The sequence below is a fragment of the Tursiops truncatus genome, chromosome 7 (genome assembly GCF_011762595.2).
Source record: "Tursiops truncatus isolate mTurTru1 chromosome 7, mTurTru1.mat.Y, whole genome shotgun sequence".
Taxonomy (NCBI): domain Eukaryota; kingdom Metazoa; phylum Chordata; class Mammalia; order Artiodactyla; family Delphinidae; genus Tursiops; species Tursiops truncatus.
Window position 1 is genome coordinate 90,713,419 of NC_047040.1, and position 15,389 is coordinate 90,728,807.

Below are 15,389 nucleotides of genomic sequence, written 5' to 3' on the forward strand. Positions count from 1 at the left end.
AAATGTATATCATGGGTAATAAAACTTGAAAGTTGAAATTACTCCTTGATCCCTGGGCTGTAGAGTGGATGTTGTGTTAGCAGGTATGAAAACAACATGAATCTCATACATCTCCATCAGAGCTCTTGGGTGACCAGGTACATTGTCAATAAGCAGTAATATTTTAAAAGGAATCTTTTTTCTCTGAGCAGTAGGTCTCAGTAGTGGGCTTAAAACAATAAACCATGTTGTAAACAGATGTGCTGCCCCCCAGGCTTTGCTGTTCCATTTGTAGGGCACAGGCAGTGTAGATTTAGCATAATTCCTAAGGGCCTTAGGATTTTCAGAATGGTAAGTGAGCATTAGCCCCTAACAAGAGAGTCAGCCTGTCCTCTGAAGTTTTGAAGCCAGGCACTGACTTCTCCTCTCTAGCTATGGAAGTCCTAGATGACATCTTCTTCCAATAGAAGGCTGTTTCATCTACACTGAAAATCTGTTGTTTGTTTAGTGTAGCCACCTTCATTAATTTTCTTAGCTAGATATTCTGGATTACTTGCTGCTTCACCTTGGACTTTTATGTTATGGAGGTGGCTTCTTTAAACTTCAGGAACCAACCTCTCTGCTCACTTCATACTTTGTGCAGCTTCCTCACCTCTCTCAGCCTTCATAGATTGAAGAGAGTTACGGCTTTGCTCTGAATTAGGCTTTGGCTTAAGGGAATATTGTGGCAAGAATTACCATAATGTGACACAGAGGCAGAAAGTGAGCAAATGCTGTTGGAATAATCATGCCAATAGGCTTGCTAAACACAGAGTTCTCACAAACCTTCAATTTGTAAAAAACTCCGTATCTGTGAATCAAAACAAAGTGAAGCACAATAAAATGAGGTGTGCCTATATATCATTATATCTCAATAAAGTTGGAAAAAAATGAGATGCCCTTCAGGTAGTTCAAGGGAAATATTCTTTAAATTAGAAGCCTGTAAAAATAAAAGATAAGATGACAAACAAAAGAAATAGAAAATAATGAAATCACTGTATGGAAGGAATTACATGATTTGCATAATGGACCCAAGATAAATAAAACCATTGAAAAGCAGATTTAAAACAATGCTAATCACAACTGTATGAAAATGTGAGGCTTATTCAAAAGCCAATTTGATGAGGTAAGCAACCAATTTTCTTTTTAACAAGAGACACCTTTTGCAGGTGTATAACAAGTGGGAATTAGTATCTGTCAACCACCTACTATTTCTTAGGTTCTTTGTTAGCTATATTTTTATTGTCTCATTTAATCCCCCAAATAATGTGAACCAGATGTTATCTTTATTTTACAGAGGAGGAAACTGAGACATGGAGAAATTAAATTACTTGCCAAAAATGGTAGTTGAGATTCAAATTCCCTGTGTATACATTTCCAAACAGAGTCTGGCTTGACCATGTGCTTGCTTTGGCCAATGGGATATTAGCAAGCGTGACATAAGCAGAGGCTTAATAACAAGTGCTTGTCCTTTGGGGGCTCATCTTCTTGGCAGTGCTTCCTCTTGGAACCCTGAGACTACCCAAACAGACCATGTGGAGGAGAATGGAGGTGCCCAGAGGAGGATCAGAACCAAGACCTCAGACACATGGCCTCAGTTGGTCACAGATCACCATAACAAATAAAATAGAGTGATTACCTGGTATGTATGATGAAGACATTAGCACATATCACATATCTTCTCTCATCTCATGGTATCCATCTTCCAGGTTTTCTTAAGAATTCTTTTTTAACATACAGAAATACATAATGTACTATAACAATGATTCTCCTTCACTGAGAACTTTGTAGAACCAATCTCTGTTGTAAAGGAGTATGAGGGCAGCATGATTTCTTCCCTTGTGATAGTGATTGTTTTTTTCTGTATTATGCTTGAATAGTTTTTCTTTATCCTTGATAATAGCCTAACTAGCATATAGAGAATAGTATACTTAGAATATAAATTGGTGTTGACTGCTTTGCATCGAGTTTACTTCAAGCACAGCATATTCCTTTAGTCTGCAGCATTTATTTTCTTCATTTCTGGGAAACTTTTCTTGTTCTATATTTTCAAATTTGTTTTTTCATTTCTGCTTTATTTGTTTAGTTCCTTACAACCCAATATTTTTATGGTAGATAGTTTTTATCTATCTTTATTATCTATTAGCTTCTCTCTAATCTCTTAGACCTTTCTTTCTTTCTCCTTCTCCTCTTTCTCCTTCACCTCCTTTTTGCATTTATCATCTCTAGCCTTTTCTCTGTGAGAAAAATTCCATATTCAGCAGACTTTTTTCTTTCCTTTGCTTTTTCTAATTTGTTTATTTTTTTCTCAATTTGGCCAAAATCGGTTTCTGTTTTTACAACTCGGGATCATGGCAGGAAACAGAATTCATCCTCCATGCTTAAAATTTAGAGATATTAAGAAAAGGATTACTGTTGGGATGCAGATGAGGTTAAGAGAAAAAAGTCAAGGAATAGTAAGATCCCAGAGACTAACAACTGCTTAAAGATGCTCCCATCCCTAGGACTACTGCACAAGGGAAGGAAAGAGTGTTCCTGGAGTCCACTGACAGTGAACATGTGGAAGAGGGGATCCCTCCCATGTAAGCTAGAGTTGTGGAGGATCATGCATGGGAACAGGGGAGCGAGGGAAGAAATACCTAGGATTCTCCCTTCTCCCACCCTCTGACTTTCCTGCCCACCTGGAAGCCTGGGGGCATGGGAACAAGTTTCAGGGGTCAGCTTCCCCTGAACCAGAGCAAGGCAGAGAGGGGCAGAGAATGGTGGTACTGACAGTGGTGGGTGGGGAGTTGACCAATGAGAATGACCAGCACGTACTTGCCAATTTATGTTACTTTCTTAAAGGATCACAAAGATTTTAACTCTTCAACAAGTCTCAAATATTTACTCCTTCCCACTGGAGCATGTGTGTGTCTGCAAGTGCATGCACACACACACACACACACACACACACACACACACACGTGTATGTGTGCATATGCACATGTGCGCATTTGCCAAGTTTCCACCTGTATCATCATGAAGCCTCGATCTTTCCAAATTTGAGGGAGGTATAATCTTCAAAGCAGAAAACAGATGGTATCTTAGGGAATCTCTTCAAACAGTGAGTCCATTTCATTTCCAGAGTTCATCAGCTCTATTTTATTTAAAGAAAGAGAGAAGAGCCAAAGAATTTCATAGCCATAGAACAATGTTATCCATCCTCAATTATTTTTCTCAGATTGGCAGGTTTCCTTTTCATCTCATACTGTTGCTTTATTGATTTGTTTTTGAGCCACTAAAAAAAATGAATTTTTATTCTTATGAAATCTGTCTGTAGCCTGAAACAATTGTGAGATATTTCCTTCTCGTTTTAAGCTATAATTTATCAAGTGGGGCTCTTTTACTTCATGTTAAATATTTGTTTGTTCTTGCCATGCTATTATTTTCATCTTGATCATGCTCAGGTAATACACCAGTGGTACAGTGTTGATGCCTTCTTCCTACCATGTGAGGAAGATTTGTTTTCCTCACATTTACAGGTGGTGGGCTGAGTATTTTACATTATATCCACTTTTCTATAGCCTGAGGGAATGTCAGGGTTAAGGGGCCAGCTCAGTGGAGGGGAACGTGTGCAATGTGCATTTTCTTTGAGTTCTTGGACTCTGTTCTCCCTCTTGAGTGTTTCTCACAGCTTGGCACCAGCTTGCTGTGTTCCAGTATAAGGAGACAGCCTTCCAGCTCTGTGTTTGGCAACCACTGTTAAAGAATGTTGGCATTGGATGGACCTAGAGATTATCATACTAAGTGAAGTCAGCCAGGCAGAGAAAGACAAATATGTAATATCACTTATATGTGGAATCTAAAAAAATGATACAAATGATCTTATTTACAAGACAGAGAAATACTCACAGACATAGAAAACAAACTTACAGTTACCAAAGGGGATAGAGGGAGAGGGGTGGGGGGAGATAAATTATGAGTCTGGGAGTAATGTACATACTGCTATATATAAAATAGGTAAACAACAAGGACCTACTGTATAGCACAGGGGACTATACTCAATATCTTGTAATAACCTATAGTAGAATAGAAAAGAATCTTAAAAAAATATATATGTCTTACTGAATCACTTTGCTGTAGACTTGAAACTGACACAATATTGTAAATTAACTATACTTTAGTAAAAGTATTAATTAATTAAAAAACGTTAAAAGAATTTTGGCGTAAAGAACAGGTCAAGCATCACGGAATTAAATAAGTCAGCTTTCCTATGTGCAGTCAGAAGATGTTACATCTAGATAGAGTAGCGTGTTTCTCTGAGAAGATAAATCTTACTTGGCTCTCTTTAAATCTATTGTTGATAACTAGCAGCTACAAAATTTCATTCTGATGTTGGCTCTATGAATTAGAAGGAAGGGATGCTAACCAAGAAGTTGGGAAAGCCCATGAGCATCATTGTAAATAGAACCAAAAACCTAAATAAAGGAGTTGGGTGGAGATGTTTCTAAACAGTACAACGAGAAATGGGTCGGTGCAAGGAGCTAAGAAATAGCCTGTTTAAGTCCATTTATTTTTCCATAAATTCCAGAAAGAAGTCCATGAAAAGTATTAAGCTACATAGTTTCTTACCACTACAATTTGGTCATGTTTTGTTCCCAGTTAGTAAAGAATCTTTAGAAAATATTAAAGGAGTTCTGTGTAAAGTGAATATACATTTGTTTCTTCATAGCATCTCTCTGGTGAACAGTCCCTGGAAGTTTTGGGGTAGCTTTATGGAAAGAGAGAATGGGGGGAGGGGAAGTGGGAAGTGGAAGAAGGAGATAGGATTATTAGCTATAAAAATGATGCAATCCTAGAGCTTCTGGTGGCCATCTTTGCCACTTGGAGGGGGAGAATCAACCCAGAGCAAAACAGAGATAGAGTGAGAAAGTCAAATCCTTGAAGACATCATTTGAGCACCAGGATCTAGCCGTGCCTGAAGTTTATTGCTTGAACTTCCCAGTTAGAAAGCTAGACAAGTCTTTCTTTCAACTACTTTGGGTAGGATTTCTGTTACTGAAAGGGTTCCTTTATTAATATATTATGTTCCCCAGGGTTCAGCGGGGAGGCAGAAATAGCTAGGCCTGCACTTTGGAAAAGAGGACCCTGTTGTGGGGGATGAATGTAGGCAATAAAGAAAGGGAGCACTTAGCAGCTGTGTGTGTGGGAAAAAGACAAAGAGCAAGCAATAACAACAAAGCAGGAGAAGAACTTAAGTCCCCAAGTGACCCCACTTGGAGGTAGGGCAATCTGATGATGACATTTTTTGTGCCAGTTGATTTGTCTGGTAAGCCTACATAGGTGACTATTCTTATCTTGTTTTTTGTGTTTTCCCCCCAAAATTCCTTCCTCATCAGTAGAGGACAGTGTCAGCGGATTTCCTGATGGAGGGAGGGACCATTAGGAAGTGAGCATGGGGGGTGTTATTATTATGCTGTTTTTGTTAATTCTTACGAAAATTTGTAGTCATTTACAAATTTTGCTGTGTTGTAGTTTTGTTATTACTCCTGTTTTTCCAGGAGACCAAAAGTTCTTTGGAAACGTGGATTATATCATGTCTTGCTTATCCCAGGACACCCAATGCTTGGTACAGTGCTGGACAACCCCAGCCATGGAACATAGAACATGTTTGTGGCAGAGACCCAAATCTTTATCTCAGGGTCGAAAGCAGTTGCCTTGGTCTGGTGGAAGTATCTTGCTCAGAGGAATGGCACAAGAATAGAAGACTCAGAAAAGTAAGGGATCAAGGGCCAGCTTATGGCTTAAAGGTATCATTAAGCTTACCTGACCTACTTTGACATTGCTAAAAAATTATCTTCAGAGAGAAAAAAAATACTACTGCAGCAATGTAGTATACTTCTGTTTTGTGTCAACATTTAATATTGTGCTGATTTTGTGAATGACAAATGGTCTATTTTACAGTCACAAGTTTTCAAGCCATCACTTTGTGACTATCAATATTTTGCCTTTTAAAATTCTCAATAATAACGTATCATGGATATTCTAGGAAAATGTAACCTTTGGAGGTCAGAAGAGAAACAACATTACTTCATTCTTTTTCTTGAATGAAAAGTTGTAAAGCATATTTCAAAACATTGTGATAAAAATCCCAAACGCAGTTGTAATTTTGCTTATCTGATTGTTTGGTTTAATGCAATCTTACTGAGCCAGCTGACCAACTATTCAAAATTAGTCAGTAGTTTGGAAAAACATGACATCATCATTTGTGACAGCCTTAGATAAAGTTCTAAAGCAGGTGAATTTAGCCTTCAGAAAATGCCACCTTCTCTTTCTAACCTGATCCCGTTTGAAAGTGCTCTCTTTCTTCCACACTGACCCCATCTAAGGAAATAATCAAAATACTAAGCTGGTCACGTCACCTTTGATTGAAAGTGTTCTAATGGTCTTTGCCTCCTGGTCACATAAAATCCAGCTTCCTCTGTAGGATAAACAAATTTTGTTTTTGTGATCTGGTCCTTCCCTATCTCAGGAATTTGCCAATGTATTTGATCCCTTCCTGAGTTCACTGTTGTTTCTTTTGTCCCACATTGTTGGAGGGCAAGGAGGTCTTTAAATAGCACTTCTTCCTCGCCCAAGTTTTCAGAACCAATTGAGAAATCAGACAAAAGTGTAAGGCATATGGGGACCAAAATATGACCTTTGTTACCAGTAGGATATTAGAAACATTCCCGTTGGTGGACAAGTGGGCTTCCAAATACAAGTTCCCAGAACTACCATCCCAGTAGATGGTCATACTAACTAAGGCATAGGCAGTGCTGGATGAGGGCAGGCCTCCCCACACATGGCCCCTATCTGCCCCACAAGGTACTACCCTGCAGGCAGCCTAGGTCCCAAGCAGAAGGGGAGAAGAAGGGGCTGGCCTACTTACATCCAGTCTTTCTTCTCAATTTTTCCAATCATGTTAACTCACTCTTCCTTGGAGGAGGACTGAGTGAGGCCAGGATGGGGTCGGGGGAGGAAGGCCAGGATTGTGATGCACATGGAGGACCCTCCATACAGTGTGAAACAAACTAAGTGGAGAAGACGCATCACTCCAGAAAGATGGGCTGATTCCAGCTTCACTTTTCTTATTGCCAAAGCACAGAGTTCCTTTAGTGAGGATTTGTGGATGGTGGAGCCTTTATTGCTTGTAAGTCTGAAAAATCTTTATTTTTCTCTAATTTTTGAAAGATTACCTAGTTTGGTGGTGGTTTAGAAGTTTCACAGATCTTCCTCAGTGGTGGGAAAGGCAAGGAAAAGTGCTAAGCTGGAATGGGGGCTCGGGGGCTCCAGGTGCTACCTTCCAGCCACAGCCATTTGATCTTTACTTCTTTTACATATTGGGTTTCTGCATGATACTATTTTAAACAAAGATCCTGTCAATAGACAAAGTTTGAGAAATGTTATTGTAGACTAATCCTTATAAAAATAATGTAGCAAATATGTAAATAGCACTAATATGCCAGGTACAACATTAAGTGATGTGTGTGTGTACAAACATATTAATTTATTTTTCAAAACAACCTGGTGAAATGATTGTGATATCCCTCTTTTATAGATGAGGAAATTGAGGCATTGAGAACTTAAATACCTTTACTGAAGTTACACATCTAATAAGAGGGTTACAGCTGGAATTCGACCCCAGTATTAGAGTGTACATTATATACGATTGCACCATTGTGAGTGGTAGAAAAGTTGGAATGAATCCAACATCTAAATACTGGAAGGGGAGAAAAAGAGCCTCTGTTTCCTTGCTTTCCTGCTCGGCTTTTCCTATTCCACCACACCACAGTTCAGGGTGGCTGCTTACACCTGTGCACAGTTGATGCTGACTCTGGTCAACCCCATGCTCACTGCTGCTGATTTAGTGGAGATGATTCCAGACTCAGATTTTCAACATCCCACTTGACTTTACCAGTTGGATGACTCACAAAGCTTCTTGAACTTAGGAAGTCCCAAACAGACCTTGTGATTCCACACCCCACAAACCTGTTCTCCCTACCCCCATTTGTTTTCAATAAATAGCATCATCTTTTGTCAGTAGCTCAAGCCAGAAACTTATTCGTCATCTTTATTTTTTTTAATCTTTATTGGAGTTTAATTGCTTCACAATTAAACTTTAATTTAATTGCTACTTTCTGTTGTATACCAAAGTGAATCAGCCGTATGCATACATATGTCCCCATATCCCCTCCCTCTTGAGCCTCGCTCCCATGCTCCCTATCCCACCCCCGCCCCCGCTCTAGGTCATAACAGAGCACCCAGCTGATCTCCCCGTGCTATGCTGCTGCTTCCCACTAGCTATTTTACATTTGGTAGTGTATATATGCCGATGCTACTCTCACTTTGCCCCAGCTTCCCCTCCCACCCCATGTCCTCAAGTCCATTCTCTATGTCTACATCTGTATTCCTGCTCTGAAACTAGGTTCATCAGTACCTTTTTTTTTTTTTCTTAGATTCCATATATATGTGTTAGCATACGGTATTTTTTTTTCTTTCTGATTTACTTCACTCTGTATGACAGATTTTGGGTCCATCCACCTCACTACTAATAACTTAATTTCATTTCTTTTTATGGCTAAGTTTCCATTATATATATGTGTCTCATTTTCTTTACCCATTCATCTGTCCATGGACATTTAGGTTGCTTCCAAGTCCTGGCTATTGTATATGGTGCTGCAATGAACATTGTGGTGCATGTCTTTGTTTTTTTTTTTCTATTATTAAAAAATTTTTTTTTCTTTTATTTATTTTTTTATACAGCAGGTTCTTATTAGTCATCCATTTTATACACATCAGTGTATGCATGTCAATCCCAATTGCCCAATTCATCACACCCCCACCCCCACCCCCTGCCACTTCCCCCCCTTGGTGTCCATATGTTTGTTCTCTACATGTGTATCTCAGTTTCTGCCCTGCAAACTGGTTCATCTGTACCATTTTTCTAGGTTCCACATATATGCATTAATATACGATATTTGTTTTTCTCTTTCTGACTTACTTCACTCTGTATGACAGTCTCTAGATCCATCCACATCTCTACAAATGACCCAATTTCATTCATTTTTATGGCTGAGTAATATTCCATTGTATATATATACCACATCTTCTTTATCCATTCGTCTGTCAATGGGCATTTAGGTTGCTTCCATGAGGTGGATATTGTAAATAGTGCTGCAAAGAACACTGGGGTGTGTGTGTCTTTTTGAATTATAATTTTCTATGGGTATATGCCCAATAGTGGGATTGCTGGGTCTTATGGTAGTTCTATTTTTAGCTTTTTACAGACACTCCATGTGGTTTTCCATAGTGGCTGTATCAATTTAGATTCCCACCAACAGTGCAAGAGGGTTCCCTTTTCCCCACACCCTCTCAAGCATTTGTTGTTTGTAGATTTTCTGATGATGCCCATTCTGACGGGTGTGAGGTGATACCTCATTGTAGTTCTGATTTGCATTTCTCTGATAATTAGTGATGTTGAGCAGCTTTTCATGTGCTTCTTGGCCACCTGTATGTCTTCTTTGGAGAAATGTCTATTTAGGTCTTCTGCCCATTTTTGGATTGGGTAGTTTGTTTTTTTAATATTGAGCTGCATGAGGTGTTAATATATTTTGGAGATTAATCCTTTGTCTGTTGATTTGTTTGCAAATATTTTCTGCTATTCTGAGGGTTGTCTTTTCGTCTTGTTTATGGTTTCCTTTGCAGTGCAAAAGCTTTTAAGTTTCATTAGGTCCCATTTGTTTATTTTTGTTTTTACTTCCATTACTATAGGAGGTGGATCAAAAAAAGATCTTGCTGTGATTTATGTCAAAAAGTGTTCTTCCTATGTTTTCCTCTAAGAGTTTTATAGTGTCCAGTCTTACGTTTAGGCCTCTAATCTATTTTGAGTTTATTTTTGTGTATGGTGTTAGGGAGTGTTCTAATTTCATTCCTTTATATGTAGCTGTCCAGTTTTCCCAGCACCACTTATTGAAGAGGCTGCCTTTTCTCCATTGTATATTCTTGCCTCCTTTGTCATAGATTAGTTGACCACAGGTGCGTGGGTTTATCTCTGGACTTTCTATCTTGTTCCATTGATCTATATTTCTGATTTTGTGCCAGTACCATATTGTCTTGATTACTGTAGCTTTGTACTATAGTCTGAAGTCAGGGAGTCTGATTCCTCCAGCTCCGTTTTTTTCCCTCAAGACTGCTTTGGCTATTTGGGGTCTTTGTGTCTCCATACAGATTTTAAGATTTTTTGTTCTAGTTATGTAAAAAATGCCATTGGTTATTTGATAGGGATTGCATTGAATCTGTAGATTGCTTTGGGTAGTATAGTCATTTTCACAATATTGATTGTTCCAATCCAAGAACATGGTATATCTTTCCATCTGTTGGCATCATCTTTAATTCCTTTCATCAGTGTCTTATAGTTTTCTGCATACAGGTCTCTTTTCTCCCTTGGTAGGTTTATTCCTAGGTATTTTATTCTTTTTGTTGCAATGATAAATGGGACTGTTTCCTTAATTTCTGTTTCAGATTTTTCATCATTAGTGTATAGGAATGCCAAAGATTTCTGTGCATTAATTCCGTATCCTGCAACTTTACCAAATTCATTGATTATCTCTAGTAGTTTTCTAGTGGCATCTTTAGGATTCTCTATGTATAGTATCATGTCACCTGCAAACAGTGACAGTTTTATTTCTTCTTTTAAATTTGTATTCCTTTAATTTCTTTTTCTTCTCTGATTGCCATGGCTAGGACTTCCAAAACTATGTTGAATAAGAGTGGTGAGAGTGGATGTCCTTGTCTTGTTCCTGATCTTAGAGGAAATGCTTTCAGTTTTTCACCATTGAGAATGATGTTTGCTGTGGGTTTCTCGTATATGGCCTTTATTATGATGAGGTAGGCTCCCTCTATGCCCACTTTCTGGAGAGTTTTTATCATAAATCTGTGTTGAATTTTGTCAAAAGATTTTTCTGCATCTATTGAGGTGATTATGTGGTTTTTCTTCTTCAACTTGTTAATATGGTGTATCACATTGTTTGATTTGCATACATTGAAGAATTCTTGCATCCCTGGGATAAATCCCACTTGATCATGCTGTATGGTCCTTTAGTGTGTTGTTGGATTCTGTTTGCTAGCATTTTGTTGAGGATCTTTGCATCTATATTCATCAGTGATATTGGTATGTCATTTTCTTTTTTTGTAATATCTGTGTCTGGTTTTGGTATCAGGGTGATGGTGGCCTCATAGAATGAGTTTGGGAGTGTTCCTTCCTCTGCAATTTTTTGGAAGAATTTGAGAAGGATGGGTGTTAACTCTTCTCTAAATGTTTGATAGAATTCACCTGTGAAGCCATCTGGTCCTTGAGTTTTGTTTGTTGGAAGATTTTTAATCACAGTTTCAATTTCATTACTTGTGATTGGTCTGTTCATATTTTCTGTTTCTTCCTGGTTCAGTCTTGGAAGGTTATACCGTTCTAAGAATTTGTCCACTTCTTCCAGGTTCTCCATTTTATTGGCATAGAGTTGCTTGTAGTAGTCTCTTAGGATGCTTTGTATTTCTGCGGTGTCTGTTGTAACTTCTCCTTTTTCATTTCTAATTTTATTGATTTGAGTCCTCTCCCTCTTTTTCCTGATGAGTCTGGCTAATGGTTTATCAATTTTGTTTAGCTTCTCAAAGAACCAGCTTTTAGTTTTATTGATCTTTGCTATTGTTTTCTTTGTTTCTATTTCATTTATTTCTGCTTTGATCTTTATGATTTCTTTCCTTCTGCTAACTTTGGGTTTTATTTGTTTTTCTTTCTCTAGTTCCTTTAGGTATAAGATTGGATTGTTTATTTGAGATTTTTTTTGTTTCTTGAGGTAGGCTTGTATAGCTATAAACTTCGCTCTTAGAACTGCATTTGCTGCATCCCATAGGTTTTGGATCGTCATGTTTTCATTGTCATTTGTCTCTAGGTATTTTTTCATTTCCTCTTTGATTTCTTCAGTGACCTCGTGGTTATTTAGTAAAGTATTGTTTAGCCTCCATGTGTTTCTGTTTTTTACGGTTTTTTTCCCTGTAATTGATTTCTAATCTCAATAGCATTGTGGTCAGAAAAGATGCTTGGTATGATTTCAATTTTCTTAAATTTACTGAGGCTTGATTTATGACCCAGAGTGTGGTCTATCCTGGAGAATGTTCCGTGCGCACTTGAGAAAAACGTGTAATCTGCTGTTTTTGGATGGAATGTCCTATAAATATCAACTAAATCTATCTGGTCTATTGTGCCATTTAAAGCATGTGTTTCCTTATTAATTTTCTGTTTGGATAATCTGTCCATTGGTGTAAGTGAGGTGTTAAAGTCCCCCACTATTTTTGTGTTCTGTCGATATCCTGTTTTATAGCTCTAAGCATTTGCTTATGTATTGAGTTGCTCCTATGTTGGGTGCATATATACTTATAATTGCTATATTTTCTTCTTGGATTGATCCCTTGATCATTATGTAATGTCCTTCCTTGTCTTTTGTAACATTCTTTATTTTAAAGTGTATTTATTTCTGATATGAGTATTGCTACCCCAGCTTTCTTGTGATTTCCATTTGCATGGAATATCTTTTTCCATCCCCTCACTTTCAGTCTGTATGTGTCCCTAGGTCTGAACTGGGTCTCTTGTTGAAAGCATATATATGGGTCTTTTTGTATCCATTCAGCAAGCTTGTGTCTTTTGGTTGGAGCATTTAATCCATTCACATTTAAGGTAATTTTCGATATGTATATTCCTGTTACCATTTTCTTAATTGTTTTCGGTTTGCTTTTAGAGGTCTTTTCTTCTCTTGTGTTTCCCACTTATAGAAGTTCCTTTAGCATTTGTTGTAGAGCTGGTTTGGTGGTGCTGAATTCTCTTAGCTTTTGCTTGTCTCTAAAGATTTTGATTTCTCCATCAAATCTGAATGAAATCCTTGCTGGGTAGAGTAATCTTAGTTTTAGTTTCTTCCCTTTCAACACTTTAAGTATATCATGACACTCCCTTCTGGCTTGTAGCGTTTCTGCTGAGAAATCAGCTGTTAACCTTATGGGAGTTTCCTTATATATTATTTGTCATTTTTCCCTTGCTGCTTTCAATAATTTTTCTTTGTCTTTAAATTTTGCCAATTTGATTACTATGTGTCTCGGCATGTTTCTTCTTGGGTTTATCTCTGCTCTTCCTGGACTTGGGTGGCTATTTCCTTTCCCATGTTAGGGAAGTTTTCAACTATAATCTCTTCAAATATTTTCTCAGGTCCTTTTTCTCTCTCCTCTCCTTCTGGGACTCCTATAATGCGAATGTTGTTGTGTTTAATGTTGTCCCGGAGGTCTCTTGGGCTGTCTTCATTTCTTTTCATTCTTTTGTCTTTATTCTGTTCCGCAGCAGCGAATTCCACCATTCTGTCTTCCAGGTCACTTATCCGTCCTTCTGCCTCAGTTATTCTGCTATTGATTCCTTCAAGTGTATTTTTCATTTCAGTTATTGTATTGTTCATCTCTGTTTGTTTGTTCTTTAATTCTTCTAGATCTTTGTGAAACATGTCTTGCATCTTCTCGATCTTTGCCTCCATTCTTTTTCCGAGGTCCTGAATCATCTTCAGTATCATTATTCTGAATTCTCTTTCTGGAAGGTTGCCTACTTCCACTTCATTTAGTTGTTTCTCTGGGGATTTATCTTATTTCTTCATCTGGTACATAGTCCTCTGCCTATTCATCTTGTCTCTTTTTCTGTGAATGTGGTTTTTGTTCCACAGGCTGCAGGCTTGTAGTTCTTGCTTCTGCTGTCTGCCCTGTGGTGGATGAGGCTATCTAAGAGGCTTGTGCAAGTTTCCTGATGGGAAGGACTCTGCATGTCTCTTTTGGAATTATGGTTTTCTCAGGATATATGCCCAGTAGTGGGATTGCTGCATCATATGGTAATTGTATTTTAGTTTTTTAAGGAAACTCCATACGGTTTTCCATAGTGGCTGTATCAATTTACATTCCCACCAACAGTGCAGGAGGGTTCCCTTTTCTCCCCACCCTCTCCAGCATTTATTGTTTGTAGATTGTTTTGATAATGGTCATTCTGACCAGAGTGAGGTGATACCTCATTGTAGTTTTGATTTGCATTTCTCTGATAATTAGTGATGTTGAGCATCTTTTCATGTGCCTCTTAGTCATCTGTATGTCTTCCTTGGTGAAATGTCTATTTAGGTCTTCTGCCATTTTTTAATGGAATTCTTTGTGTTTTTGATATTGAGCTCTATTAGCTGTTTGTATGTTTTGGAGATTAATCCTTTGTCTGTTGTTTCATTTGCAAATATTTTCTCCCATTCTGAGGGTTGTCTTTTTGTCTTGTTTATGGTTTTCTTTGCTGTGCAAAAGCTTTTAAGTTTCATGAGGTCCCATTTGTTTATTTTTGTTTTTATTTCTGTTACTCTAGGAGATGGGTCAAAAAAGGTGTTGCTGTGGTTTATGTCAGAGTGTTTTTCCCATGGTTTCCTCTAAGAGTTTTATAGTGTCTGGTCTTACATTTAGTTTTTTAATCCATTTGGAGTTTATTTTTATGTATGGTGTTAGGTAGTGTTCTAATTTCATTCTTTTACATGTAGCTGTCCAGTTTTCCCAACACCAATTATTGAAGAGGTCGTCTTTTCTCCATTGTGTGTTCTTGCCTCCTTTGTCGTAAATTAGGTGACCATATGTGCGTGAGTTTATCTCTGGGCATTCTATCCTGTACCATTGATCTATATTTCTTGATTACTGTAGCCTTGTGGTATAGTTTGAAGTCAGGGAACCTTATTCCTCCAAGTCCTTTTTTCTTTCTCAAGATTGCTTTGCCTTTTCAGGGTCTTTTGTGTTTCCACTAGAATTGTAAAATTTTTTGTTCTAAATCTGTGAAGTATGCCATTGGTAGTTTGATAGGGATTGCATTGAATCTGTGGATTGCGTTGGGTAGTATAGTCATTACACAATATTGATTCTTCCAATCCAAGAACATGGTATATTTCTCCATCTGTTTATGTCTTCTTTGATTTCTTTCATCAATGTTTTATACTTTTCTGAGTACAAGTCTTTCGCCTCCTTAGGCAGATTTATTCCTAGGTATTTTATTCTTTCTGTTGCAGTGGTAAATGGAAGTGTTTTCTTAATTTCTCTTCCTGATCTTTCGTTGTTAGTGTATAGGAATTCCAGAGATTTCTGTGCATTGATTTTGTATCCTGCCACCTTACCAAATTCATTGATTACTTCTCGTAATTTTCTGGTGGCATCTTTAGGATTTTCTCTGTATTGTATCATGTCATCTGGAAACAGTGACAGTTTTACTTCTTCTTTTCCAATTTGTATTCCTTTTAGTTCTTTTTCTTTTCTGA